The sequence below is a fragment of the Oncorhynchus mykiss genome, chromosome 11 (assembly GCF_013265735.2).
Source record: "Oncorhynchus mykiss isolate Arlee chromosome 11, USDA_OmykA_1.1, whole genome shotgun sequence".
NCBI classification, from domain to species: Eukaryota; Metazoa; Chordata; class Actinopteri; order Salmoniformes; family Salmonidae; genus Oncorhynchus; species Oncorhynchus mykiss.
The window spans coordinates 13,470,315-13,497,736 of NC_048575.1; the positions used below are offsets into that span (position 1 = coordinate 13,470,315).

General features: G+C 43.4%; 1 protein-coding gene across 1 annotated transcript in view; it reads left to right on the forward strand.

Moving 5' to 3' along the window:
* The window catches only part of dpp6a (dipeptidyl-peptidase 6a), a 367,766-nt gene that overhangs the window by 23,631 nt on the left and 316,713 nt on the right, over positions 1-27,422 (forward strand). The gene's annotated exons all lie outside the window — the stretch shown is intronic.

Consider the following 27,422-nt stretch of genomic DNA (forward strand, 5'->3'; position numbering starts at 1 on the left):
CTCCGGGCATGTGGAAGACTCTGGCAGCGCTGGACAGGCGGGAGCACCTGTAGGGAGGAGACGGAAAGACAGCCTGGTGCGGGGGGCTGCCACCGGAGGGCTGGTGCGTGGAGGTGGCACCGGATAGACCGGACCGTGAAGGCGCACTGGAGCTCTTGAGCACTGAGCCTGCCCAACCTTACCTGGTGGAATGCTCCCCGTAGCCAGGTCAGTGCGGCGAGGTGGAATAACCCGCACTGGGCTGTGCTGGCGAACCGGGGACACCATGTGTAAGGCTGGTGCCATGTACTCCGGCCCGAGGAGAGGCACTGGAGACCAGATGCGCTGAGCCGGCTTCATGGCACCTGGCTCGATGCCCACTCTAGCCTGGCCGATACAAGAAGCTGCTCTGTATCGCACCGGGCTATGCCTGCTCACCAGGGACACCGTGCGCCTCACGGCATAACACGGTGCCTGCCCGGTCCCTCTCTCCGCTTTAAGCACGGGGAGTTGGCTCAGGTCTCCTACCTGACTTAGCCACACTCCCCGTGTGCTCCCCCAATACATTTGAGGCTGCCTCTCGGACTTCCTTGCCAGCAGTGTTCCCTCAAAGCGCTGGCTCCTTTTACCTACTGCCTCCGCTCTCCTGGCTGCCTCCACCTGTTCCCATGGGAGGCAATCCCTTCCAGCCAGGATCTCCTCCCATGTGTAGCAACCCTTGCCATCCAGAATGTCCTCCCATGTCCATTCCTCCTTATAGCGCTGCTCCTGCTGCCCATTACCACGCTGCTTTGTCCTTTGGTGGTGGGTGATTCTGTAACGGCCATTGTTGGTGGAAGGTGAGGACCAAGGTGCAGCGTGGTATGTGTCCATATTTATTAAAATGAACACGGAAATAACAAAAATCCCAAAGAGAAACAACCGAAAACAGTTCTGGCTGGTGCGTGGACACTAAACAGAAAATAGAAAATAATCACCCACGAAACACAATAGAAAACCGGCTACCTAAATATGGTTTTCAATCAGGGACAACGATAGACAGCTGCCTCTGATTGAGAACCATACCAGGCCAAACATAGAAATAGCAAATCATAGAAAAACGAACATAGACAACCCACCCAACTCACGCCCTGACCATACTAAAACAAAGACATAACAAAAGAACTAAGGTCAGAACGTGACAATGGGTTTTAAACTATATGGCAAAGCACATTTTTATTGGGAAATCTGCTGAATAGTGGTATTTGCATAAAACATTCTCATTTAAATACTAATTTAATCTGTGCCCACACCGAAGTGTGTGTGTAATCATTTGCAATACTGAGGTGTCCAGAGACAGGTATGCATGTCCTCTGGGCATGACTCTACATATTGTTTTGTGGAGATGCGTCCTCATCCCATTGCACTCGGAATCTGGAGCCTTTAATTGAAATGCATTGCATGGCCCCACAGAATACCCATCTTCATCTAACTGCTGCCGAGAATTTTATTGACTTATTGCGAAATCACTGCCCGCATGACCCTGCCATTTAACAGATTTGGGGTGTATTATGCTTAACTCTGCTGGTGTTCTACACAACCCCAAATGAGCGGCCGTTCCACTTGACAATGAACGCTCGCGCCCGAACATAAACAACTATTTTTATTGGCCCGGAGGCAGTGTGCTCCCAGTCAATGTGTTGTAAATCATCTGCAAGCATGCAAACATACCTTGATAATTTGTCTTGTAGTCGAACCTATGTGACCAAACCCAAATCAGCCCCTCCTCCAGTTAGGGAGGGCCCAGCAGAGTCCCATCCTGGTAACAGTATCACGGGTTACTGTCAGAGAAGAGGATTTAGAGGAGGGCATCAATTACCTGTCAACTGGGCGCCGAAGACGTGGATGTCGATTTAAGGCAGCCCCCGTACCTCTCTGATTCAAAGGGGTTGGGTTAAATGCGGTAGACACATTTCAGTTGAAGGCATTCAGATGTACAACTGAATAGGTATCCCCCTTTCCCTTTTTCCTTTCCACTTGAAATACTCTCCTAAATTCTGCCATGCAGTTCATGGTCAAAACATGAATTTAAAAAAACTAAAATCCCTAATTAATCTCTCGCTGACATATTCCCCTAAACCAAAGTGTGCAAGTGTAGCATAGATGGTTCTGTGAACTATGATCTTTTAATGAGTAAACTTGCTTGAGACCTGAAGACTCGTTAGCTTGCCAAGCTAATGTCTAGGCTTTAGCTCAACAGGTTAACAGAGTCGTGTGACGTGTAGACAACCCAGGTTGAAACTCAGTCCTCACACTATCTATCGCTCAACGTGTTCTTTTGGCATACTGTTTGTCTTGAGTCTGCATACTCTGTGGCTACCTTGGCATTAAATAAGTGCCTTCAATTTGTCCCTCAATGATTTTCACCCCCTCAGCTTTGGGAGACTCTTGATGCGTGAAATTAGGAGATGGGTAGGGAAAGTAGATAGAAGAGCCTGGTTTGGGATTGGCCAAAGATCTCAAATAAACCTGGAAATTCTCACACAGAAAGTAGAACAGGTGAGACTTTGGGATAAACCATTCACTATTTTATTTAATCTAGGCATGTTCGAGCTCAAAGCCTAAGATTTTCTTTTTTTGACCCCTTTTTCTCCCCAATTTCGTGGTGTCCAATTGTTGTAGTAGCTATCTTGTCTCATCTCTACAACTCCCGTACGGGCTCAGGAGAGACAAAGGTTGAAAGTCATGCGTCCTCCGATACACAACCCAACCTAGCCACACTGCTTCTTAACACAGCGCGCATCCAACCCGGAAGCCAGCCACACCAATGTGCCGGAGGAAACACCGTGCACCTGGCAACCTTGGTTAGAGCACACTGCGCCCGGCCCGCCACAGGAGTCACTGGTGCGCGATGAGACAAGGACATCCCTACCGACCAAGCCCTCCCTAATCCGGACGACGCTAGGCCAATTGTGCGTCGCCCCATGGACCTCCCGGTCGCGGCCGGTTACAACAGAGCCTGGGCGCAAACCCAGAGTCTCTGATGGCACAGCTGGCGCTGCAGTACAGCGCCCTTAACCACTGCGCCACCCGGGAGGCCAAAGCCTAAGATTTTCACTGTACCCTGCAATCACACCTGCAACCTTGTACCTGTGACTTTTAAACACTCTGAATTTCTGAACTGATTTATTTCATGAAGCTGGACTCCTACAGATGTAGGATCTTAATTTGAGGCAGTTTGCTACAGCTGGAAAATAATCTGTCAGCAACAGGAAATGAGAATTATTATGTGGATTACAAACTTTAGAAGCCTTTTTAAACCTTGAATACACTACAAGTTTGCATTTCTTGCCGTGCAGGAACATTCTCAGTAATAAAAGAACGATCGAATTAAGGTCCTTCATCTGTACCAACACAGATTGTATGGTTTTGAACAGCTATATCATTATTTCCTGCCCACTACCAACCCACTGAGGGAGACACATTAAGGTTGAGCTGTATCTTTCTTTTCTAAAACAAATCTTATGTACCATCTTTATATGGTAGGCACAGCAGTGATGTAACTAGTAGTTTGGGGAATTCACAAAGAAGATATAGGAGATCAAGATAGAAAACTCCTGTCGTCCATCAATCTCGTCTTGATTTATGATTTGCATCTAGGAATACAGCCAAATGCTTTGATGTTAGACTCTAGCCTTTGATTTCCAGAGACGCTATAAAATTTGTAACGCTGGGCCATTCTTAGATATGAAGCCGCTCTCTTTTTATCCTAGCATATTGGTTGACTTTGTACTGCATTTGTGTTATGATATCCGTGAGGGTTTTACACATCCTTGCTGATCATTCAGTTTTGTCCTATGATGCCCCACCTGTAGACTTTTAATTATTTATGAGACATTTTGCAATAAGTGTGCGGTGTGTTAGGGCATGTGCTCCGGTGTCACTAATTTACATGCTGAAGCGATTCTCTGATTGTTGGCCACTCTGTTGCCCCAGAAACCACCTTGGGGAATATGATATGAGTTGTGTGTCTCTCCCGGTAAAACAGTAAACATAATACTTGTACTCAATCATTCCAAATGGGGTGTTTACAAGAGGTATCCGGCATCCGCAGGCTGTGACACTTGTCCCAGCGGTAAAGTGTGCCAATTTGTAATGACGTATCTGAATGCAGCCTTTTTCAAATTAGCACAGATTACCTACCTTTACCGCTGGGACTGGTTCTCAATCTGCCAAAAAACAACTCAGTCAAATATTTTCTGCTGAATACATTCCACAACATTGTGTTAGCTCACTGAACTGAAGCCAAAGCATTAGCTTGGGAAGCTAATGTGAGTCTTCAGGTCTCCAGAAGGGTTACTCATCACGTTACCACAGTTCACCAAAACTATGCCACCCCTGTTATAAGGTAATTGTCAACAACAACAAAAAACATTTCTACTACCGCATCTATGCTTGTTTACACTGAACTCTGGTTTTAAGATGTGAGAAAGGATCTAAAGAAAAACAGCTACTGTGACAGGAATGTTCTGTTAGACACTGTGTTCCCAGTTACAGTATGAGAGTACCTGGGGCCTCATTTATAACCGTTGTGCCAGGAATGTCCTGTTAGACACTGTGTTCCCAGTTATGAGAGTACCTGGGGCCTCATTTATAACCGTTGTGCCAGGAATGTCCTGTTAGACACTGTGTTCCCAGTTATGAGAGTACCTGGGGCCTCATTTATAACCGTTGTGCCAGGAACGTCCTGTTAGACACTGTGTTCCCAGTTACAGTATGAGAGTACCTGGGGTCTCATTTATAACCGTTGTGCCAGGAATGTCCTGTTAGACACTGTGTTCCCAGTTATGAGAGTACCTGGGGCCTCATTTATAACCGTTGTGCCAGGAACGTCCTGTTAGACACTGTGTTCCCAGTTACAGTATGAGAGTACCTGGGGTCTCATTTATAACCGTTGTGCCAGGAATGTCCTGTTAGACACTGTGTTCCCAGTTATGAGAGTACCTGGGGCCTCATTTATAACCGTTGTGCCAGGAATGTCCTGTTAGACACTGTGTTCCCAGTTACAGTATGAGAGTACCTGGGGCCTCATTTATAACCGTTGCGCCAGGAATGTCCTGTTAGACACTGTGTTCCCAGTTATGAGAGTACCTGGGGCCTCATATGAGAGTACCTGGGGCCTCATTTATAACCGTTGTGCCAGGAATGTCCTGTTAGACACTGTGTTCCCAGTTATGAGAGTACCTGGGGCCTAATTTATAACTGTTGCTTTAATTTCACACTAAATAACTGCGTGCACCATATCTGGGAAGACTGTGCACAAAAATATTGAGATTTCTAAATTTGGCACGTGCCATGGATACACATTCCCATTATAAATTAGACCTTTCCTAAAACTGTGCACTCGTGTACGAGCATTAAAACTTGCCTGAAACTATGGTGACAACGCCCTTATTTGTTGTATACTTTGGAAATATTGTAATTAGGTCCAGACAGTATCTAAAGGAAATAGCAATGGCAAACTAGATCAAATGTCTTTGGAGGTGTTAGCAGAGTGTTTTCTTTCGCAGTGCCATTTGTTGTACCTGACCGTTTCTGAATTGTTGTGGACCTGTAAACAGTTATTTTTGAATTCAATAATGTTTTGCATGAACTTTTCCCCGAACATAAATATGCTGCATTGTCTACTCTGATAAAAAAAAAGACCTGCAGTAGGCCTACACACTTCAATGCAAAATATCAACGGTCTGTTCACCTACCTACCTGTGTGATATTAACCACACTCCCTTTCAGATGCATAGAGCAACAACTTGAAATTATAATAGCCTTAATAGGCCCAATTAAATGAGAGATGGTAATTTGTTATATGGCTACTTCGGAAATATGAACTCATCATGGCCAGTCTGCAATGGTTATGATAGATATACAGTTGAGGTCGGAAGTTTACATATACCTTAGCCAAATACATTTAAACTCAGTTTTCCACAATTCCTAACATTTAAACCTAGTAAAAATTCCCTGTCTTCGGTCAGTTAGGATCACCACTTTATTTTAAGAATGTGAAATAATGGTAGAGAGAATGATTTATTTCAGCTTTTATTTCATTCATCACATTCCCAGTGGGTCAGAAGTTTACATACACTCAATTAGTATTTGGTAGCATGGCCTTTAAATTGTTTAACTTGGTTCAAACTTTTCAGGTAGCCTTCCACAACCTTCCCACAACAAGTTGGGTGAATTTTGGCCCATTCCTCCTGACAGAGCTGGTATAACTGAGTCAGGTTTGTAGGCCTCCTTGCTCGCACACGCTTTTTCAGTTCTGCCCACAAATTTTCTATAGTATTGAGGTCAGGGCTTTCTGACGCCACTCCAATACCTTGCAGGGGAGCAGTAACTCTGTTTTTCATTGTTTGGGAACATGACAATTCTGTGCCTAAACCCAAGGAGGTCTCCACCACAAAATCTCCTTCTGGAGGAACTTGTGTGGTCCCTCAGTTACAGAAAGAAGGGACTGAAACATCAGTAGCAAATACACAGTGGAGAACTTATGAAGCTTTACTCTCAGACCAACAGCCATGGGGGATCCAATGGCAGATAGCCAATCAAAAATTGCAGTTAAAGTGTCCACGACTGCATTAATGGACCGCAGCTGGCATGCCCAGCGAGTGTTTGAGAACTGTACAAATTCAGCTGATGCTATTCCAAGTTTGGACTGAGCTTCTTTGAACTTGTGGTGGTTAACTAGGGATGTACTGAAAAATGAATACACATTTTCCAAGAAACTGAAAACCCAGCAGCCTCCGGAATAGCCCTGCAAGTATGACACAACACCAAATTAAGCACATGAGCAAAGCAATGTACATAAATTGCCTCCGGATGCAGCACTCTGAAATGTGCTTGCACACCTCCTTTGGACCCACTCATGACAGCTGCACCATCATAGGTCTGTGCAACACACTTAAGGCCTGCTACCCCTCTCATTTGGAGCTACTGTTGCAACTCATTTGCAATTGATTGGGCGTCAAATGACTTGATTTCTGCGAGTGCTAGTAAACGCTCCTTAACTGTCCCCTCTGTTACATACCTAACACACAGTGCCAACTGTTCAGACTGCTCACCCGCCATAATGGCATACATTCCAGACTTTGACATCTCAGAGACGAAGGCGTCAGTAACCGCTTGAGCACAGCATTCGATCATGTCATTCTGAGATTCTGGAGAGAGAGACGTCACATTTGATGGAGTATTGTACATTTGCAGGAAAGGGTCAAACTCCTTCGAAAGCTCCATAGATTCAAGAAAGTTCCCTCTATTTGTGCTTTCACTAGATTCATCATTGGCACGGAAGGAGAGTCCCTGTCTTCCCAACATTGAGGTGACCGCAACAATTCTCCTCAGATATTCCCTTCTCTCTGCATTATCACTAGCATGGGCAGATGTTAAAATCTGAGCAATGTTCCCATGATTGCTTATTGCCTGGTAGCTTTGCCATGCCACAACATTGTTTCTGTGTTTGTGCCATCTTATGTTTACCGAAGATGAACAACGCTTTTTTTTCTCCAATTTTTGCAGCCATTACTGACAAAATAATAAAAATGTAATGTTTTTGCCAAAAACTATACATTGAAAGCAGAAAGCTGTGTTTTTATGGAAAGAGTACTCTACCCAATTGTATTTCTCAAACCAGCAGTGCTGAAATACCCTTTTCTGTGTACCAAAACTTTCGTGTGGGTAGCTATTCAGCTTCACTTGTCTGGGCCCAGTGTCTTTGTCACCTAAATTGCTCTCATTTTTGGAAGGAGTTGCTGCAGTGGTTTGATTACTTTCTTTCTCTGGATCTGTTTGTTGTCCCTCCCTCTCTGGATCTGTTTGCTGTTCCTCTCGCTCTGGACCCGTTTCTTGTCCCTCTTTCTCAGGGCATGCTTGCTCTCTCTCACTTATACAGCTCGCATGTTGTTGATCTCTGCCTTGCACAGAAGCCTCTCTTTCTGCATGACCCTAGGCATAAATAAAACGAGGTTCAACAAAAGTAAGACAAATGGTGCCCAGCCGATTGTGTTTTTTTGTTTGTTGATTTGCGTTGTTTGAAAATATTTTTTGAAACTTATTTTGCACATAATGTTACAGCTACCATCTCTTATGACCAAAAATAACTTCTAGACATCAGCACTGCGATTACTCACCACGGACTAGCAGAATCCTTTTTTTCCCTTTCACGACTCTGACGAGCCCGATGCGAAGGAAATACTGCTTCCTCGGGAACAGGCCCTGATCCCTATGATCTGCATTAAGAGGTGGTGGAGAAAGAGGGGCCGAAGGGCGGGATGCCTTTTGAGAATTCGTAGGCGATCGAATAAATCCTCACTTCCCTCCATTCTGCTAGCAAACGTGCAATCCTTGGAGAATAAAATCGCAGAGTTATGCAGAAGATTAAACTACCAACGGGACAATAAAAACTGTAACATCTTATGCTTCACGGAGTCTTGGCTGAATGACGACAATATCAACATACAGCTGACTGGTTATACGATGTACCAGCAGGATAGAACAGCTGCGTCTGGTAAGACAAGGGGTGGCGAACTATGTATTTTTGTAAACAACAGCTGGTGCACGATATCTAAGGAAGTCTTGAGCTATTGCTCGCCTGAGGTAGAGTATCTCATGATAAGCTGTAGACCATTGTGACCACCACTGTGACTGTACGTACATACTCCAACCAGAAGCCAAAAGCTAAAGCCCCCCTAAAAAAGGCCTAGCGACGTTCCTGCTTTTGTGTGTATATATAGTGTTTAGTAGTAGCTTTGTGCAGGAATAGTCTACTGTTGCCTTCTTGCAATGCAATACTTCAACCACTAGAACTGTCCGTAAGCACAGTCTTACGTCAAGTTCGGTTTTGATAAATACCTACTTTTGAATGAAAACTGCAACTTTTATAAATGAGGCCCATGGTCCTATGAGCAGTAACTACTAAATTAAGTCAGTGTTTTTTCTGTTTTGAATCAAAATTCTCTTTGCCCCATACTAAGCAGAGACAGTTTTAACTGATGAGCTGGTGAATGCATTAGCCAGAGTTCCTCTGTCCAATGTCTGTGTTCTTTTGCCTATCTTAATCTTTTATTTTTATTGGCCAGTCTGAGATATGGCTTTTTATTTGCAACTCTGCATAGAAGGCCAGCATCCCGGAGTCGCCTCTTCACTGTTGACGTTGAGACTGGTGTTTTGCGGGTACTATTTAATGATGCTGCCAGTTGAGGACTTGTGAGGTGTCTGTTTCTCAAAGAAGACACTCTAATGTACTTGTCCTCTTGCTCAGTTGTGCACCGGGGCCTCCCACTCCTCTTTCTATTCTGGTTAGGGCCAGTTTGCGCTGTTCTGGGAAAAGAGTAGTACACAGTGTTGTACGAGATCTTCAGTTTCTTGGCAATTTCTCACATGGAATAGCCTTCATTTCTCAGAACAAGAATAGACTGCCGAGTTTCAGAAGAAAGTCTTTGTTTCTGGCCATTTTGAGCCTGTAATCGAACCCACAAATGCTGATGCTCCAGATACTCAACTAGTCTAAAGAAGGCCAGTTGTATTGCTTCTTTAATCAGGACAACAGTTTTCAGCTGTGCTAACATAATTGCAGGTGGGTTTTCTAATGATCAATTAGCCTTTTAAAATCATAAACTTGGATTAGCTAACACAATGTACCATTGGAACACAGGAGTGATGGTTGTTGATAATGGGTCTCGGTATGCCTTCTCCAGATATTCCATAATAATTCTGCCGTTTCCAGCTACAGTAGTCATTTACAACATTAACAATGTCTACACTGTATTTCTGATCAATTTTATATTGTAATGGGCAATTTTTTCTTCTTCTTAGAAAACAAGGACATTTCTAAGTGACCGCAAACTTTTGAATGGTTGTGTGTGTGTGTGTGTGTGTGTGTGTGTATATTTATATATAAAGTTAGAAGTTTACATACACCTTAGCCAAATACATTTAAACTCAGTTTTTCACAATTCCTGACATTTAATCCAAATAACAATTCCCTGTCTTAAGACAGTTAGGATCACCACTTTATTTTAAGAATGTGAAATGTCAGAATAATAGTAGAGTGATTTATTTCAGCTTTTATTTATTTCATCACATTCCCAGTGGGTCATAAGTTTACGTACACTCAATTAGTATTTGGTAGCATTGCCTTTAAATTGTTTAACTTGGGTCAAACGTTTCAGGTAGCCTTCTACAAGCTTCCCACAATAAGTTGGGTGAATTTTGGCCCAGACAGAGCTGGTATAACTGAGTCAGGTTTGTTGGTCTCCATGCTTGCACACGCTTCTTCAGTTCTGCTGACACATTTTCTATAGGATTGAGGTCAGGGCTTTGTGATGGCCACTCCAATACCTTGACTTTGTTGTCCTTAAGCCATTTTGCCACAACTTTGGAAGTATGCTTGGGGTCATTGTCCATTTGGAAGACCCATTTGCGACCAAGCTTTAACTTCCTGACTGATGTCGTGAGATGTTGCTTCAATATATCCACGTCATTTTCATTTCTCGTGGTGCCATCTACTTTGTGAAGTGCACCAGTCTCTCCTGCAGCAAAGCACCCCCACAACATGATGCTGCCACCTCTGTGCTTCATGGTTAGGATGGGGTTCTTCGACTTGCAAGCCTCCCCCTTTTTCCTCCAAACATAATGATGGTCATTATGGCCAAACAGTTCTATTTTAGTTTCATCAGACCGAGGACATTTCTCCAAAAAGTACGATCTTTGTCCCCATGTGCAGTTTCAAACTGTAGTCAGACTTTTTTATGGCGGTTTTGGAGCAGTGGCTTCTTCCTTGCTGAGAGGCCTTTCAGGTTATGTCGATATAGGACTCGTTTTACTGTGAATATAGATACTTTTGTACCTGTTTCCTCCAGCATCTTCACAAGGTCCTTTGTTGTTGTTCTGCAATTGATTTTCACTTTTCGCACCAAAGTACGTTCATCTCTAGGAGACCGAACGTGTCTCCTTCCTGAGCGGTATGACAGCAGCGTGGTCCCATGGTGTTTATAGTTGTGTACTATTGTCTGTACATATTAACGTGGTGGCTTCAGGTGTTTGGATATTGCTCCCAAGGATGAACCAGACTTGTGGAGGTCTTATTTTGGTTTTCCCATGATGTCAAGCAAAGAGGCTCTGAGTTTGAAGGTAGGCCTTGGAATACATCCACAGGTACACCTCCAATTGACTCAAATTATGTCAATTAGCCTATCAGAAGCTTCTAAAGCCATGACATACTTTTCTGGAATTTTCCAAGCTGTTTAAAGGCACAGTCAATTTAGTGTAAACTTCTGACCCACTGGAATTGTGATAAGTGAAATAGTCTGTCTGTAAACTATTGTTGGAAAAATTACTTGTGTCATGCACAAAGTAGATGTCCTAACCGACTTGCCAAAACTATAGTTTGTTAACAAGATTTTTTTTTTTTTTAATGGTTGAAAAACGAGTTTTAATGACTCCAACCTAAGTGTATGTAAACTTCCGATTTAAACTGTATATATATATATGTGTGTGTATATATGTATATGTATGTTTGTATATATGTGTTTCTTTATATACACTGCTCAAAAAAATTAAGGGAACACTAAAATAACACATCCTAGATCTGAATGAATTAAATATTCTTATTAAATACTTTTTTCTTTACATAGTTGAATGTGCTGACAACAAAATCACACAAAAATGATCAATGGAAATCAAATTTATCAACCCATGGAGGTCTGGATTTGGTCTGACACTCAAAATTAAAGTGGAAAACCACACTACAGGCTGATCCAACTTTGATGTAATGTCCTTAAAACAAGTCAAAATGAGACTCATTAGTGTGTGTGGCCTCCACGTGCCTGTATGACCTCCCTACAACGCCTGGGCATGCTCCTGATGAGGTGGCAGATGGTCTCCTGAGGGATCTCCTCCCAGACCTGGACTAAAGCATCCGCCAACTCCTGGACAGTCTGTGGTGCAACGTGGCGTTTGTGGATGGAGCGAGACATGATGTCCCAGATGTGCTCAATTGGATTCAGGTCTGGGAAACGAGCGGGCCAGTCCATAGCATCAATGGCTTCCTCTTAAAGGAACTGCTGACACACTCCAGCCACATGAGGTCTAGCATTGTCTTGCATTAGGAGGAACCCAGGGCCAACCGCACCAGCATATGGTCTCACAAGGGGTCTGAGGATCTCATCTCGGTACCTAATGGCAGTCAGGCTACCTCTGTCGAGCACATGGAGGGCTGTGCGGCCCCCCAAAGAAATGCCACCCACACCATGACTGACCCACCGCCAAACCGGTCATGCTGGAGGATGTTGCAGGCAGCAGAACGTTCTCCACGGCGTCTCCAGACTCTGTCACATCTGTCACGTGCTCAGTGTGAACCTGCTTTCATCTGTGAAGAGCACAGGGCGCCAGTGGCGAATTTGCCAATCTTGGTGTTCTCTGGCAAACGCCAAACATCCTGCACTGTGTTGGGCTTTAAGCACAACCCCCATCTGTGGACGTCGGGCCCTCATACCACCCTCATGGAGTCTGTTTCTGACCGTTTGAGCAGACACATGCACATTTGTGGCCTGCTGGAGGTCATTTTGCAGGGCTCTGGCAGTGCTCCTCCAGCTCCTCCTTGCACAAAGGCGGAGGTAGCGGTCCTGCTGCTGGGTTGTTGCCCTCCTACGGCCTCTTCCACGTCTCCTGATGTACTGGCCTGTCTCCTGGTAGCGCCTCCATGCTCTGGACACTACGCTGACAGACACAGCAAACCTTCTTGCCACAGCTCGCATTGATGTGCCATCCTGGATGAGCTGCACTACCTGAGCCACTTGTGTGGGTTGTAGACTCCGTCTCATGCTACCACTAGAGTGAAAGCACCGCCAGCATTCAAAAGTGACCAAAACATCAGCCAGGATGCATAGGAACTGAGAAGTGGTCTGTGGTCCCCACCTGCAGAACCACTCCTTTATTGGGGGTGTCTTGCTAATTGCCTATAATTTCCACCTGTTGTCTATTCCATTTGCACAACAGCATGTGACATTTATTGTCAATCAGTGTTGCTTCCTAAGTGGACAGTTTGATTTCACAGAAGTGTGATTGACTTGGAGTTACATTTTGTTGTTTAAGTGTTCCCTTTATTTTTTTGAGCAGTGTATATGTGTGTATATACAGTGGGGCAAAAAAGTATTTAGTCAGCCACCAATTGTGCAAGTTCTCCCACTTAAAAAGATGAGAGAGGCCTCTAATTTTACACTTAAACTATGACAGACAAAATTAGAAAAACAAATCCAGAAAATCACATTGTAGGATTTTTAATGAATTTATTTGCAAATTATGGTGGAAAAAAAGTATTTGGTCACCTACAAACAAGCAAGATTTCTGGTTCTCACAGACCTGTAACTTCTTCTTTAAGAGGCTCCTCTGTCCTCAACTCGTTACCTGTATTAATGGCACCTGTTTGAACTTGTTATCAGTATAAAAGACACCTGTCCACAACCTCAAACAGTCACACTCCAAACTCCACTATGGCCAAGACCAAAGACCTGTCAAAGGACACCAGAAACAAAGTTGTAGACCTGCACCAGGCTTTTTTCTTTTTATGTGGGAGAACTTGCACAATTGGTGGCTGACTAAATACTTTTTTGCCCCACTGTATGTATGTATGTATGTGTGTATGTGTGTGTGTGTGTGTGTGTGTGTGTGTGTGTGTGTGCGCACACGCTGTACCAGTCCAACGTTTGGACACACCTACTTATTCAAGGGTTTTTCTTTATTTGTATTATGTTCTACATTGTGGAATAATTGTAAGGACATCAAAACTATGAAACAACACATTTGGAATCATGTAGTAACCAAAAAACTATAAATATATTTTAGATATATAAAATATATTTATATTTTCTTCAAAGAATCCACCCTTTGCCTTGATGACAGCTTTGCACACTTTTGGCATTCTCTCAAACAGCTTCACCTGGATTGTTTTCCAACAATTTTTTGAAGGAGTTCCCACAAAAGCTGAGCACTTGTTGGCTGCGTTTCCTCCGCTCTGCGCTCCAACTCATCCCAAACCATCTCAACTGGGTTGAGGTCTGGCGATTGTGGAGGCCAGGACATCTGATGCAGCACACCAACACTCTCCTTCTTGGCCAAATAGCCCTTAGTCAGCCTGGAGGTGTGTTGGATCATTGTCCTGTTGAAAAGCAAATGGGTGGGCGTATATCGCTGCAGAATTCTGTGGTAGCCATGCTGGTTAAGTATGCCTTGAATTCTAAATAAATCACTGACAGTGTCACCAGCAAAGCACCCACACACCATCACACCTCCTCCAGGCTTCATGGTGGGAACCACACATGTGGAGATCATCAGTTCATCTACTCTGCGTCTCACAAAGGCACGGCTGTTGCAGCCAAAAATCTCAAGTTTCTTAGCCCAAGCTCTTCTTCTTATTGGTGTCCTGTTAGTAGTGGTTTCTTTGCAGCAATTCAACCATGAAGTCCTGATTCACACAGTCTCCTCTGAACAGTTTATGTCGAGCTGTGTCTGTTACTTGACCTCTGTGAAGCATTCATTTGGCTGTAATTTCTGAGGCTAATGAATTTGTCCTCTGTAGCAGAGGTAACTCTTGGTCTTCCTTTCCTGTGGCGGTCCTCATGAGAGCCAATTTCATCATAGCGCTTGATAGTTTTTGTGACTGCACTTGAAGGAACGTTTAAGCTTTTAATGTTTTCCGGATTGGCTGTCCTTTATATATTAAAGTAATGGACTGTCGTTTCTCTTTGCATAATTGAGCTGTTCTTGCCATAATATGGACTTGATCTTTTACCAAATAAGGCTATCTTCTGTATACCAACCCTACCATGTCACAACACAACGGATTGGCTCAAACGCATTAAGAAGGAAAGAAATTCCACGGATTTAGTTTTGACAATTGAAATGCATTCCAGGTGACTAGCACATGAAGCTGGTTGAGAGAATGCCAAGAGTGTGCAAAGCCGTCATCGAGGCTAAGGGTGGCTACTTTGAAGAATCTCATACATAAAGTTTTAGATTTGTTTAACACTTTTTTGGTTGTTACATGATTCCATATGTGTTATTTCATAGTTTTGATGTCTTCACTATTATTCTTCAATGTAGAGAATAGTAAAAATAAAGAATCCCTTGAATGAGTAGGTGGGTCCATACTTTTGACTGGCACTGTACATACAAGCACACATCCACATTAAGTCTTGAATTGTGAGAGAAAAAGCTAAGCAGCTGCTGTGCTCCAGAAACTCAGCACTACTCGCAGAGCAACATTCACTGAGCAGAGCAGGTTTAAGTGATGAATCTGATCCAGACTGCTGACAGACGCCTGCTGTTCATAGAAACCGTTCCATTAATATTTAGATGTGCTCAAAAGATCCTTCAGGAGACAAAAAGGTGTCCTTAAGGAGAAAATGAATTACGATAACTTTGCTGCCAGAGAACAGCTTCTGTTACATCTGTAGTGTAAAGGAAATTTTTCAATTTAGCCCGTTTGTGTTGTTGACAACCAAATGCAAAATGTAACCTCCCTCTAATAACATACGTATTTTATATAGTCATTTTCATTACAAGGAGAATCTCAAAGACGCTGTAAATTAAGCAAAACAAATCTCTTGTGCGGTGGTCTTCCACAGTTTCAGATGATAAGATGTTGTTCAGCCAGGCAGTATCGAAAGGCTGGGCAGTAGCTTAAAGGTTGGGAGCTTCGATGGCACAGAGGACGCAGCATCAGTCAGTTACTTAGAAAAACCCGGAGATTTTCCATCAAACACCTTGTTCGTGTTCTCCTCCTCTGTAGGTAGGCTGGGCAGTCCACCACTGAAATGTAGCAACCACCTCGGTGATGCTTCGGCGGCAGCTATAAGTGGCAGAAAGACCACCGCACCTCGGCGGTAGTAGTCAGGAAACATTCCCCTCACACCGCTGTCCACATTGTTCATTCAATTAGGGTACTCCATGGGAAAAAGCTGGTGCTGTTGCATCATTCAAATGATCGCATAGCCAGCTAGCAAGCTAACTATCTAGCCAAGCCAAACAAACTGACTAGCCATTAGTTCAGCAACTCCATGGTTCAAAATCACCAGTTACTGTATCTCAGAAACACTCAAAAAGTTGGTCAAAAAAAAACAACTGAAAACAACAACATTTTTACAGTCAGTAGTTGGCCAAATGAAACAAATAGAATAACCGCAATATACCCCCCCCCCCCAATTGGTAGTTACACTCTTGTCCCATTTTGCGACTTCCATACAGTGTCGGGAAAGGTCAAGGTCGAGAGCCATGCATCCTCTGAAACACGACCCTGCCTAGCTTAACCTGGAAGCCAGCCGCACCAATGTGTCAGAGGAAACACCATACAACTGGTGACCAAAGTCCCCATGCATGCGCCCTGCCCGCTGCAAGGAGTCGCTAGAGCGCGATGAGACAAGGACATCCCGGTCAGCCAATCACTCCCCTAACCCAGACGGCACTGGGCCAATTGTGCGCCGCCTCATGGGCCCCCTGGTCACAGCCGGCTGCAACACAGCATGGGATCGAACCCGGGTCTGTAGTGACGCCTCTATCACTGCGATGCAGTGCCTTAGACCGCTGCACCACTCGTGAGGCCACCACAATATACTTCTGTGAATGAGAAAAAGCTATATTTTTTTTATCACAAACTGTGTGGAATGGCAGCACATTTTTATATATAAAGCCATAATACACAATCCTTAGATCTTTATCCTCTTATGTAGTAGCCTACTGCTATACTGACAGACCTCATCTAACCATCAATTTGGAGTCCAAACATTAGATGAAGGAAGTTTTACACTGCTCTGTGCCATTTAGGCTATCTGCTGCTAAATTCATTAGGATAATAATGATATGTTGCCCTGACAGGATGGGAAGGTCAGATGTAGTGTCTTGTCAAAATACCACTCCTATATGGCTTTCCCCTCCTCTTCAACTCTGTGGCCTCGGGCTTCTCAAAGGGGTAAATCTCGCAGTTTAGCATTTTTTCATCATGAATCTTGTTCCGTAATAGATACAAAGTCATAAAATCTGATTTTAAACCTAATCTTAACCCTAATGCCTAAACATAACCTTCAATTAAAACCAAAAATCAAATTTTTGTTTTCATGAATTTTTTGCTTACCAGACCGCACGCGTGCATGTTAATAAAAATATGAAAGGGTAAAAGTTTGTTTTCAAGTAATCTCTTCTCCTTCAGGCTTCTTCTTCTTTAGACTTTATATGGTGGTTGGCAACCAACTTTAAGGTGGATTACCACAACCAACTGGACTGGAGTATGGACCTTCATCTTTCAATCACCCACATGGATATATGCTCCTAAAAACCAATGAGGAGATGGGAGGGGCAGGACTTGCAGTGCGTAGAGCGCCACAAATAGAACCAAATAGACTCTCGTTGACGCGCACGAGCAGTGTGTGTGCAATGATTGAATAACATGTATGTGTAAATTTATTTTGCAAGCTCGCGCACAAGACATGAGCTGGACAGCATGTAAGGGGAGAATCGTACAGTGCTGCTTCCAGGACAAGACTCCTGACAATAAACATCAACCTGCGTAAATCTAATTGAGCTGCTAATGAGAAAAACAATAACATCTCCCCTCTTATGTTTTGTAGTGGGTCAGCCAGGGCTGCAGTTGGAGGTCTGATTTAACCAGTAAAAGCCTATTGAGTGTCGCAAGTTGTACCCTCTATTTATTTGTACCCATTATTTTAGAGAATGGTAACAGACAGAGGTTTCCAATCCATGTTGATGATTGTCTCTATATTAAGTTAAATACATTTGCATTTGTAGCCTATACGAATAAATCTGCTCCGAAGAAAGCTGTTAAATGGTCCAGGATTAGATGTTTTGAAATGATAGAACACTACAATCCAATCGTGCCAGGTGGGGACCACTGGCAGGTTGATTAGATTCTGGTTAGAGACAACAGTAAATCACTTTTAATAAATTCCAGCATCTTGAAATGAGTTCAATATCCTTTAAGGTGTGTCGGGGAGAGAGAGTGAGAAAGACCGAGTGGGGGATATTATTGGCTTGAGTAATGCAGTTAATAATGAAGCTATTGATTTCACTTCTGCGTGTCCCAGTTTAGTTTATTGTGCTGGATGAGTGCTGTCACCAGAATGAACCTTGACTTTACTAATTCCACTGGGAATCTAGGCTGATCAATTCAGTCTTTTGGTACTTTAAAATCACTTTAGGCTTTTCTTTTGCTGAGTCTGCCTCCATATGTTGTCTTGAAATGGCCATAGTGTTTGTTTCTTCTGAGTCTGCCTCCATATGCTGTCTTAAAATGGCCGTGGTGTTTGTCTGTGCTCATGCTTGGACAGGGGCACCTAGAGACGGAGGACATACACACATACATTCACACTCTTTGAAGGTGTAGATTCAATATTACTCAGTTCAGCCATCTCTTTGGTGTTATTCTGGATGTGTTCAGGGCTATCATGTCAACACAGCACCTCCTTTCATAATTGCACAACTGCACACAGTCACGGACAGAGACTCCATCAGAAAGACTTGGTTGGTGTCTTGGATTTGTAACCAGGATCTATGTCAACAACTCCTTCTTGCGTCACTGAAAACACACATACATATACACAACCTCATGCATGCGCACACACACAGATGGCCACCACAATATAGTTGTGACAGATTTCTTCTGTAGCCACGTACCTCAGTGGCATGAGGATAGAACTGTGCCTTACGTGGAAATAAACTAAACTTTGGGGATGAGATGAGCCCATTATTGCACAATTAAGGCACCGATTTAAAGTTACAGGTTTTGGGGTCGAGATCAGTTCATAATGTGTCCCAAAGTAATACATATAGCATGCATCCCACAGACATTTGGTCGCCTGAAGCATGGCTTACTATTCATCATTGTCATTAAAGATGGTGTCTGCAGTAGTGGAAACAATGCCACTGTCCGCCCCACTTCTGTTATTGACAGTGTGACAAAATAACATTACTATTTTAGAGCCCCAATGGATGTTCATTGAAGATTTTCATACAGCAAAGTGGCAGTGCCGTCTCCTACAGTATCTGTCTATTTACTAAGAGTTCCCTTAACACTAATGGCTTGGCTGACCTGGACAGACTTCTTATTAGGTTGCTGTGGTAGCAGCACCCCTCTTGTGTAATTAATGGAGGGGAGTTTGAAGTCTGATTTGTATGAGACATGGTGTTTTCTCTACCCAGCAGGTAAAACGTTCTGTCAGGAAGACGCTGCTGTGAGCTTCAGACGGTGAATCCATCGACTTGCTGTCGTGGAAATGAGTATGGTCAACACTGGGGGGTGTTCACACTTTACACTTTGGCTGGTACTTCAAAGAAACCATGGAGAGGTCTATTTCCGTTGAGTTGCATTTTTTCCCCTATCATTTAGAGTTCTAAAGGTTTGTTTGGATAAGTAAATGTGGCTGAAAACAGGCTATCGAACCATTCAAGGGACACTTATTCTCCCAGGCTTCAAAGCTTCTTTCTTCCTGTTTAGGCCTTACTGGATTTATGTTCTCCCAGTGGGGATGGCTGTACCTAAGACTTTCAATGTCAAATCAAATGTTATTGGTCACATACACATGGTTAGCAGATGTTAATGTGAGTGTAGCAAAATGCTTGTGCTTCTAGTTGACAATGTAGTAATATCTAACAAGTAATCTTGTAACAAGTAACAAATTCACAACAACTACCTTATACACTCAAATGTAAAGGGATGAATAAGAGAATGTACATATAAATATATGGATGAGCGATGGCCGTGCGGCATAGGCAAGATGCAGTAGATGGTATAGAATACAGTATATACATATGAGATGAGTAATGTAGGATATATGAACATTATTAAAGTGGCATTATTTAAAGTGACCAGTGATACCTTTATTAAGTCCATTTATTAAAGTGGCTAGAGATGAGTCAGTATGTTGGCAGCAGCCACTCAAAGTTAGTGGTGGCTGTTTAACAGTCTGATGGCCTTGAGATAGAAGCTGTTTTTCAGTCTCTCGGTCCCAGCTTTGATACACCTGTACTGACCTCACCTTCTGGATGATTGCGGTGTGAACAGGCAGTGGCTCGGGTGGTTGTTGTCCTTGATGATCTTTTTGGCCTTCCTGTGACATCGGGGGTTGTAGGTGTCCTGGAGGGCAGGTAGTTTGTCCCCGGTGATGCATTGTGCAGACCGCACTACCCCCTGGAGAGCCTTACAGTTGAGGGAGGTGAAGTTGCCGTACCAGGCGGTGATACAGCCCGACAGGATGCTCTCAATTGTGCATCTGTAAAAGTTTGAGTGTTTTAGGTGAGAAGCCAAATTTCTTCAGCCTCCTGAGGTTGAAGAGGCGCTGTTGCGTCTTCCTCACCACACTGTCTGTGTGGGTGGACCGTTTCAGTTTGTCCGTGATGTGTACGCCAAGGACCTTAAAACGTTCCACCTTCTCCACTACTGTCCCATCGATGTGGATGGAGGGGTGCTCCCTCTGCTGTTTCCCGAAGTCCATGATCATCTCCTTTTGTTTTGTTGACGTTGAGTGAGAGGTTATTTTCCTGACACCACACTCCGAGGGCCCTCACCTCCTCCCTGTAGGCCATCTCGTCATTGTTGGTAGTCAAGCCTACCACTGTAGTGTCGTCTGCAAACTTGATGATTGAGTTGGAAGCGTGCATGGCTACGCAGTCATGGGTGAACAGGGAATACAGAGAGGGCTGAGAACGCACCCTTGTAGGGCCCCAGTGTTGAGGATCAGCCGGATGGCGATGTTGTTTCCTACTTTCACCACCTGGGGGACGGCCCGTCAAAGTCCAGGACCCAGTTGCACAGGACGGGGTGTCTCGAGCTTAAGGACGAGTTTGGAGGGTACTATGATGTTAAATACTGAGCTGTAGTAAATGAACAGCATTTTTACATAGGTATTCCTCTTGTCCAGATGAGATAGGGCAGTGTGTAGTGTGATGGCGATTGCATCGTCAGTGACCTATTGGGGCGGCAAACAAATTGGAGTGGGACTAGGGTATCAGGTAGGGTGGAGGTGATATGATCCTTAACTAGTCTCTCAAAGCACTTAATGATGACAGAAGTGAGTGCAACGGGCGATAGTAATTTAGTTCAGTTACCTTAGCTTTCTTTGGAACAGGAACAATGGTGGCCATCTTGAAGCAAATGGGGACAGTAGACTGGGATAGGGATTGATTGAATATGTCCGTAAACACACCAGCCAGCTGGTCTGTGCATGCTCTGAGGACGCGGCTAGGGATGCCGTCTGGGCCGGCAGCCTTGCGAGGGTTAACACATTTAAATATTTTACTCACGTTGGCCATGGAGAAGGAGAGCCCACAGGCCTTAGTAGTGGGCCGTGTCAGTGGCACTGTATTGTCCTCAAAGCGAACAAAGAAGTTGTTTAATTTGTCTGGGAGCAGGACGCCGATGTCCGCGACGGGGCTGGTTTTCTTTTTGTAGTTCGTGATTGACTGTAGACCCTGCCACATACGTCTCATGTTTAAGCCATTGAATTGTGACTCTATTTTGTCTCTATGCTTTGCTTGTTTGATTGCCTTGCGGTGGGAATAGCTGCACTGTTTGTATTCGGTCATATGTTTCCAGTCACCTTGCAATGATTAAAAGCGGTGGTTTGCACTTTCATTTTTGCTGGAATGCTGCCTTCAATCCACGGTTTCTAGTTAGGAAAGGTTTTAATAGTCACAGTGGGTACGACATCTCCGATGCACTTGCTAATAAACTCGCTCATCGAGTCAGGATATACATCAATATTGTTTGTTTGAGGCTATCCGGAACATATCCCAGTCCACGTGATCGAAGCAATCTTGAAGCGTGGAATCCGATTGGTCAGACCAGCGTTGGATAGACCTGAGCACGGGCGTTTCCTGTTTCAGTTTCTGTCTATAGGCTGGGAGCAACAAAATGGAGTCATGGTCAGCTTTGCCGAAGGCAGGTCGGGGGAGGGCTTTGTGTGCATCTAGGTAGTTAGAGAAGCAATCATTCAGAATGCATCCAGCTCGTTCAGCATCCAGCATTCGATATGCTGATAGAATTTAGGAAGTCTTGTTTTCAGGTTAGCATTGTTAAAATCCCCAGCTACAATAAATGCAACCTCAGGATGTATGGTTTCCAGTTTACAAAGAGTTCAGTGAAGTTATTTCAGGGCCGACGAGGTATCTGCTTGAGGGGGGATTTACACAGCTGTGACTATAATCATAGAGAATTCTCTTGGAAGATAATGCGGTCGGCATTTAACTGTAAAGAATTCTAGGTCAGGTGAACAAAAGGACTTGAGTTCCTGTATGTTAAGGCATACACCCCCGCCCTTCTTACCAGAGAGATGTTTGTTTCGGTCGGCGCGATGCATGAAGAAACCGGGTGACTTTACCGGCTCTGACAACATATACCGAGTGAGCCATGTTTCCATGGAACAGAGAATGTTACAATCTCTGATGTCTCTCTGGAAGGCAACTTGTGCTCTAATTTCATCCACCTTGTTATCTAGAGATTGGACATTGGCGAGTAATATGCTCGGAAGCGGTGGATGGTGTGCTCACCTTCTAAGTCTTACCAGTAGGCCGCTCCGTTTGCCTCTCCTCTGGTGACCACGTTGTTTTGGGTCGGCCTCTAGGATTAGATCCAGGGTGTAGGTCCGCTTCGGGAAAGACGTATTCCTGGTCATAATGTTGGTAAGTTGACATCGCTTTTATATCCAATAGTTCTTCCCGGCTGTATGTATTAACACTTCAGATTTTCTGGGCTAACAATGTAAGAAGTAATACATTTTAAAAAACATAGTTTCCTAAGGACCTGAAGCGAGGCGACCATCTATGTCAGCACCATCTTGCGTCCACTGGCATGGGGTGCTGGGGGGGAAAAAAGCATTGTGTTTGGTTTAAAGCATTCTCTTAGACCTAAACTTCAACTGGAGTTGTACATAAAGGGTGTGACCTTTTGAACAAGTTAAAGAAGCTGAAGTCAGTAAGTAACATTGGATGGTCAGTTATCATGGTCAAGTCATATTGACAAAGTTGTTGTGAAGATGGGGAGAGGTATGTGTTGTTATAAAAAGATGTTCTGCATTTTGGACACATATCAACTGTACTAGTTTTTCAGGCTTTGATGTTGTCCCATCTTGATTGCTGTTCGGTAATATAGTCAGGTGCAGCAAAGAAGACCTAGAAAAGCTGCAGCTGTCTCAAAGCAAAGCAGCATGCCTTGCCCCCAACTGCACACAGGGAACTAACATCAACAACATGCATGATAGTCTTTCATGGTTGAGGAGAAACCACTTGTATAATATATTTGCATACACTTAAAATAGACATACATACCCCACCAGACACGCCATTATGGGTTTCTTCACGGTACCCAAACCAAAAACAGATTTAATGAGTCACTCAGTTATGTATAGAGCTATGTCATTATGGAATGCTCTGCCACCAGAGGTTACTCAGGCAAAAAGTTAGTTTTGCTTAAAAAACAGATCAAAAAAACATATTGTATCACAGCGCCTCTTTCTAAAAATATAATTTAACTGTACTGAATATAAGAATATCTATATATGAATAGTGTGTAAACAGTATTTTTGTTTTCTCTTGGTGTCCTATATATACAGTACCAGTCAAAAGTTTGCACACACCTACTCATTCAAGGGTTTTTCTTTATTTGTACTATTTTCTACATTGTAGAACAATATTAGAGACATCAAAACTGTGAAATGACACAAATGGAATCATGTTAAAGTGTTAAACAAATCCAAGTATATTTTAGATTCTTCAAAGTAGCCACCCTTTGCCGTTGATGACAGCTTTGCACACTCTTGGCATTCTCTCAACCAGCTTCACCTGGAATGCTTTTCCAACAGTCTTGAAGGTGTTCCCACATATGCTGAGCACTTGTTGGCTGCTTTTCCTTCACTCTGCAGTCCAACTCATCCCAAACCATCTCAATGGGGTTGAGGTCGGGTGATTGTGGATGCCAGGTCATCTGATGCAGCACTCCATCACGCTCCTTCTTGGTCAAATAGCCCTTACACAGCCCGGAGGTGTGTTTTGGATCATTGTCCTGTTGAAAAACAAATGATAGTCCCACTAAGCCCAAACGAGATGGGATGGTGTATCGCTGCAGAATGCTGTGGTAACCATGCTGGTTAAGTGTGCCTTGAATTCTAAATAAATCACTAATGCAGAAATAATCTGTTCAACTACTCCTTCTCACAAAGACACGGCGGTTGGAACCAAAAATCTCAAATTTAGACTCATCAGACCAAAGGACAGATTTCCACCGCTCTAATGTCCATTGCTTGTATTTCTTGGCCCAGGTGCGTCTCTTCTTCTTATTGGTGTCCTAGTAGTGGTTTCTTTGCAGCAATTCGACAATGAAGGCCTGATTCACACAGTCTCCTCTGAACAGTTGGTGGTTTCTTTGCAGCAATTCGACCATGAAGGCCTGATTCACGCAGTCTCTTCTGAACAATTGCTGCTGAGATGTGTCTGTTACTTGAACTATGTGAAGCATTTATTTGGACTGCAATCTGAGGTGCAGTTAACTCTAATAAACGTATCCTCTGCTGCAGAGGTAACTCTGGGTATTCCTTTCTTGTGGCGGTCCTCATGAGAGCCAATTTCATCATAGCGCTTGATGGGTTTTGCACTTAAAGAAACTTGAACATTTCTTGACATTTTACGGATTGACTGACATTCATATCTTAAAGTATTGATGGACTGTCATTTCTCTTTGCTTATTTGAGCTGTTCTTGCCATAATATGGACTTGGTATTTGACCAAATAGGGCTATATTCTGTATACCAACCCTACCTTGTCATAACACAAATTATTGGCTCAAAGGCATTAAGAAGGAAAGAAATCCACAAATGAACTTTTAATTGCAAAGCATTCCAGGTGACTAGCTCATGATCTGGTTGAGAGAATGCCAAGTGTGCAAAGCTGTCAAGGCAAAGGGTGGCTACTTTAAGGAATCTCAAATATAAAATACATTTTGATTTGTCTAACACTTTTTTGGTTTCTACATCATTCCATGTGTTATTTCATAGTTTTGATATCTTTGCTATTCTATAATGTAGAAAATGGTAAAAAAAACTAAACAACCCTTGAAAGAGTAGCTGTGTCCAAACTTTTGACTGGTACTATAACACTTCAAACACACGGACAGTGTCATTGCGCAAAATAGTATGCAGCATCATCTGGATATGTATGCACCTCCTACTACCATTTCTGTCAAGCCGTCAATGCGTACAGTTTGACGCATACGTTCGATAAATCCAACGTATGCACCACACCGAACGCACTGCAACTGCCTCTGCAACGCAAAGATGCAAGGCAAATGCAGCGTTTCATTGGAAATGAATGTAATTCTGGTGTACCAAAATGCAATGACGCTGTCTGTGTGTTTGAAGCGTAACTCTTATTTAATTTGTATTTCTTAATTTTCATTGAATGTATTATCTTATATTGTTCTAGTCCATTACTGTGCTATACTTCGTAATGTATTTGTATGTTTTATGTGGACCCCAGGAAGAGTAGCTGCTGCATTTGCAGTAGCTAATAGGGAGCCTAATAAACTAATTTGAATTCTGAAGTTTAGTGTATGTCGCTGTCCACTACCGGGGGCTGAATCTGATTCAGGCTTTTGCAGTTTGTTCGTTTGGAGCACGTTTTATAGTTCCATACAGTGGGTGCTCCCCGTTGGTCGATAGCTAGGCGTTGACCACTTACTTTGCATTCTGTGAGTCACAGTTCTTCATTGCAGGTGGTTTTTCCCTGTGAGAAAGCAACAACGGGCACCAACATGGGTTTGTGAATGCTGGCCAGAGATAGAAGGGACTACCGACTCATGGCAGAGGAAGAATCAGTAAAAATGGCAGGCTGACAGCCATTGGCCATGTGGCAGATCTTAAGCCTTTGGTTGGATGTCCACTTGAAGGTTTCTGAAATTGGTTGGACTCCATAATGAGATTTGGATTTTATGTTTCTGTGGTAAGTTTTGGGGAGTTGGGTAAAGTAAGTTTCCCTTGTAAGCTAACCCTCAACATAAGTCAAGTCTAGTTCTTATTTAAAGTCATTGTAGATTCACAGTATTGTTTGGATGCTGCAATATTGGATGGTGCAATTGCTACATCTTTCTATGTAATGTGGCAAAAGCTTGTGGTAGCCCAAGGGAGTCCCTCTGACTGATGGGGTCTCTGAACTTCAGTCCAATAGGCTACCCAAGCCCATCTTTATTAGCCAATAGAGATCCTAATCAACGTGTGTGTGGTCAGGGGCATTGATTGTAGAAGACATATGGCTATTTCAGTCAGCTTGGCCTCATAGCTATACGAAACATGCTATACGTATTTCTGAGCACCTCCAAGACGTATGATATGTACTAATGGTCTAGTTACTTTAGACAGAAACTAAAGTAGGGAGGTTGGTAGGGGGAGGTTGCTTAGCTTGACCATCTAGCAATCCAAAGGTTGCGTGTTCCAGTCGTGTCTGGGACAACTGTAGCATTTTAGCTAACCCTTATTCTTACCTTAACCCAATTTACCTAACCTGCTGTGTATAAATTCTCCTAAACTTTGTCGTTTTAGTTCTCTTAACCTTTTACATAAATGATCCTAACCTTTGTCATTAGTTCTCCTAACCACCAATGTACACTGAAAAAAATATATAAATGCAACATGCAAAAATGTCTACAATTTTACTGAGTTACAGTTCATATAAGGAAATCAGTGAATTTAAATAAATTCATTAGGTCCTAATCTATGGGGTTCACATAACTGGGCAGGGGCGCAGCCATGGGTGGGCCTGGGAGGGCATATGCCCACCCACTTGGGAGCCAGGGCCACCCACTGCGGAACCAGGCCCAGACAACCAGACTGAGTTTTTCCTCACAAACTTGCTTCATTACGGACAAAAATACTCCTCAGGGTGGCTGGTCTCAGACAATCCCGTAGGTGAAGAAGCCGGATGTGGAGGTCCTTAGTTGCCGTGGGGCCGGTTGGACGTACTGCCAAATTCTCTAATTGGACGCAGACCATGGCTTTTGGTAGAAAAATTTACATTAAATTATTTGGCAACAGCTCTGGTTGACATCCCTGCAGTCAGCATGCCAATTGCATGCACCCTCAACTTGTGTCATTGTGTTGTGTGACAAAACTGCACATTTTTGTGTGGCCTTTTATTGTACCTGTGTAATGATCATGCTGTTTAATCAGCTTCTTGATATGCCACACCTGTCAGGTGGATGGATTATCTTGACAAAGGATAAAATGCTCACTAACAGGGATGTAAACAAATTTGTGCACAACATTGTAGATTAATAAGCATTTTTGTGCATCTGGAACACATGGGACCAACACTTTACATGTTGCGTTTATATTTTTTGTTCAGTATAAATTGCCCCAGTAATC